The sequence below is a fragment of the Nicotiana attenuata genome, unplaced genomic scaffold (genome assembly GCF_001879085.1).
Source record: "Nicotiana attenuata strain UT unplaced genomic scaffold, NIATTr2, whole genome shotgun sequence".
Classification (NCBI taxonomy): Eukaryota; Viridiplantae; Streptophyta; class Magnoliopsida; order Solanales; family Solanaceae; genus Nicotiana; species Nicotiana attenuata.
Genome location: NW_017671295.1, coordinates 238,031 through 242,454, shown reverse-complemented (window position 1 = coordinate 242,454; position 4,424 = coordinate 238,031).

The window sequence follows — 4,424 nt, the reverse complement described above, 5'->3', positions numbered from 1 at the left end:
AGAATTGGGGAGGGGTCGGGTCTTTTGACTTAAGGGAGGGGGTTTTAGTTTTAAAATTAAAAGAAGAAGAAAGAATAAGAAAACGGAAAAGAAAAAAAATTTAAAAATACGTGGTACCCCCGCGGTCCACCACGTCCGCGGTGGGTTAAAAAATTCGAGGCAGAATGTTCACGCCTCAACGCGGTTCACCGCGGTCCACCGCGGTCGCGGTGGAATTAAAAAATACGGAGGCAGTGTGCTTGGCTTCCACCGCGGTTTACCGCGGACCCCTCCGCGATCGCGGTGCTGGCAAATTTTTTTTTCTTTTTTTTTTGAAGTTACATGAATACACTAACAACAACACTCGTGGGTTGCCTCCCACACAGTACCTGATTTAACGTTGCGGCACGATGCAGATAAGCGCATTTAAGGCTCGCTCGACCTCTGAGGTTCCGTCAGATTTGTCTCAGATACTTCCTTTGGCTCTTTCATGCCTATGTATAACTTCAATCTCTGCCCATTGACTCTAAATGTGTGAGAGTCTTTCTCCGAGGCAATCTCCACAGCTCCTGAAGGGAGAACTTCTACCACTCGAAATGGACCAGACAATCGTGACTTAAGCTTACCAGGGAACAACCGTAATCTTGAGTTATAGAGCAATACTATGTCTCCGGGTTTTAAATGTCGCTCCACAATGTTCTGGTCGTGCAACCTCTTCATTCTCTCCTTGTATAACTTTGTGCTCTCAAAAGCAAGATGTCTGAACTCGTCGAGCTAATGCAATCCAGTGATTCTTGTTGTGCCCGCATCCTCCATATCTATGTTCAGCTGTTTCAACGCCCACCACGCTTTATGTTCAAGTTCCACTGGCAAGTGGTAGGCCTTTCCAAACACCAACTTATATGGTGACATACCAATTGGTGTTTTGAAAGCAATTCTATAGGCCCAGAGTGCATCATCTAGCTTTTTTGCCCAATCAGTTCTTATGGCAATCACAGTCTTGGTTAACACACTCTTTATCTCTCTGTTGGACACTTCAACCTGCCCACTGGTTTGCAGGTGATAAGGGGTAGCCACCTTGTGGCGTACATCATACTTTGCAAGCAACTTCTCGAAGGCTCTATTACAGAAGTGAGTGCCTCCGTTACTGATAATTGCTCTTGGTGTCCCAAAGCGGGTGAATATGTTCTTCTTCAAAAATCCCACCACCACTCTTGCATCATTAGTGGGCAACGCTGCAGCTTCTACCCATTTGGACACGTAATCCACAATAACAAGTATGTACTTATTGCCAAAGGAGCTGACGAAGGGACCTATGAAGCCAATCCCCCAAACATCAAACACTTCCACCTTTTGAATCGGGTTCATGGGCATCTCATGGCGACGAGAAATGTTCCCGGTCCGCTGACATTCATTGCAGCCCTTCACCCATTGGTGCGCATCTTTAAACACCGTTGGCCAAAAGAATCCGGCCTCTAGCACTTTCGAGCTGTCTTGACCCCTCCAAAATGTCCTCCATACGCCAATGTGTGACAAGCCTGCAAAACAGAAGATTGTTCTATCTCGGGGACACACCTCCGGATCATATTATCAACACATATTCTAAACAGATAAGGCTCATCCCAATAATACATGCGGCAATCACGATAAAACTTTTTCATTTGAACAGATGAGAGTTCATGGGGAACTATACCGCAGGCCAGGTAATTTGCAAAGTCTGCATACCATGGCGCTTCCTCAAGACTAGTAGCGAGCAGCTGCTCATCTGGAAAGGTTTCTAGAATATCCTTAACCTCAACCGAATTTTCAGCTCCCTCGAGTTTTGATAGATGATCGTCGACTTGGTTTTCTGTGCCCTTACAGTCACTAATTTCGAGGTCAAATTCTTGCAGTAGCAACACCCGACGAATTAGGCACGGCTTAGACTCCTTCTTCTCAGTCATGTACCTGAGAGTTGCATGATCAGTATATACAATTACCTTAGAGCCAATCAGTATGATCTGAACTTGTCGAAAGCAAACACCATAGCCAACATCTCCTTCTCCGTCACATTGTAGTTCAGCTGGGTTCCACTCAGCGTTCTACTAGTATAGTAGATTGGATGCATCAGCTTGTCTTTCCTCTGTCCCAGCACTGCCCCCACTGCGTAATCACTGGCATCACACATGAGTTCGAATGGCTGCTCTCAGTCGGGGGCAACTATGATAGGTGTTGTGACCAGTCTCTTTTTCAGCTCCTCGAATGCTACCCTGCAATCATCAGAAAACAAGAAAGGGTGATCTTTTTCTAACAACTTTGGCAATTTTTGAGAAGTCTCTTATGAATCTCCGGTAGAAACCGGCATGCCCGAGGAAGCTCCTGATTGCCTTGACTTAAGTTGGAGGGGGCAGCTTTGCTATCACATCCACTTTAGCACGGTCCACCTCAATTCCTTTGCTTGAAACCCGGTGCCCCAAGACTGTACCCTCTTGTACCATGAAGTGGCACTTCTCCCAATTCAGAACCAGGTTAGTCTCGATACACCGTTTCAGCACACGAGTCAGATTTATCAGGCACTCATCAAATGAGTTCCCGACCACTGAGAAGTCATCCATGAACACCTCCATTATATCCTCTACCATGTCAGTGCGATCATGTACCGTTGGAATGTGGCGGGTGCGTTGCATTGGCCAAAGGGCATCCTCCGAAAGGCATAAATGCCATGCGGGCAAGTGAAAGAGGTCTTCTCCCTGTCCTCTGGTGCAATGGAAATCTGATTGTACCATGAGTACCCATCCAGAAAATAGAAGTGTGACCTCCCTGCCAATCTGTCTAACATCTGATCAATGAAGGGAAGTGGGAAGTGGTCTTTCCGGGTGGCTAGATTTAGCTTTCTATAATCCATGCAAATTCTCCGGTCCGTGACGGTTCTTGTAGAGATCAATTCGTGTTATCATTCTTAACTACCGTCATGCCACCCTTTTTAGGTACGCATTGAACTGGGCTAACCCAGCTACTGTCCGAGATTGGGGAAATGATTTCCGCATCTAACCACTTGATTACTTCTTTCTTCACCACTTCCTTCATATTGGGTTCAGCCTTCTTTGGTGTTCCCTGGAAGGTTTGTGTCCCTCTTCCAGTAGAATTTTGTGCATACAGTAGGGGGGCTGATCCTCTTTATGTCTTCCATGGTCCACCCAATGGCAGTCTTACACTCTATAAGTTCCTGCAATAGTTGTTGTGGCTGCACATCTAACAAACTAGATGAGATAATAACAGGTAATGTAGAGTCAGGTCCGAGGAACTCATACCTGAGATGGGCGGGCAGTGGCTTTAACTCCAGCTTTGGTGGTTCTTCGATGGATGGCTTGGCTGGAGGAGTTTCTCTATTTTCCAAGTGCAAGGGCTCAAATTCTAGAGTTCTATCCCAGAACCCTCTACCCTCTAACGCCAACACCCATTCCGCCAGGTCCTCTCCATTTACCTCATCCAAATTGATCAAACATGCAGCAAGGGGGTCCTCAATAGTCAGAATCTCATCATCAGTTTCTACAATTACATCCACGGCATCAGTAAGAGAGCAATTGGCGAATTCACTTGGTCGCCTCATAGATTTCTGCACATTGAATGTTATTTCTTCGTCGTTCAGTCTCATCTTGAGCTCCCAGTCTCACAATCAATTAGAGCTCTCCCCGTGGCCAGTAATGGTCTTCCTAAAATTATGGGAATCTCTTCATCCACTTTGCAGTCTAAGATCACAAAATTTGTAGGGAACATAAATTCCCTACCTGAATCAACACATCATCCAGGATACCAGAGGGTCGTTTCACAGTCCTGTCAGCCAGCTGCAACAACATAGAGGTGGGTTTAGCTCTTCCAATACCCAGCCTCTTATAAATCGCTAATGGCATAAGATTAAGCAAAATTACCAATAGTGCATGGAATTGTAAAGCTCCCTGGGTCAGACAGCTTTTCCGTAATTGGTCTAGTCACCACTGCACTATAGGTCTGAGTAAGAGTAACTGTGGCCAAGTCTTGGAAATCAAATTTTCGGGACACTAAATCCTTCATCATTTTTTCATACCCAGGCATTTCTTTCAAAGCATCAATCAATGGTATATTTACCTGATTTGTTTCAGCATCTCAAAGAACTTCTTGTATTGTTCCTCCTTTTGGTACTTAGCCAGCCTCTGAGGGAAGGGTGCAGGAGGTCTCTTCTTCACAATCATTTGGGATTGATCTTTATCAGCTGCCACATCAACTACTGGCTCCTGGGCTGTCTCAGCTTCTTTCTCGGTCTCAATCTGAGTGCTATTTCCTTCCTGGGCAGGCTGGACTGTCACCTCTGTCAGTTTCGTTGACTCATCCAGCTCAATGGGCACTGGTATGAGTGTCTCAGCCTGTCTAGTTTCTCGAGCCCTCTCCTGCTCTACATCCAAATCTCTGCCATTACGTAGACTCACCGC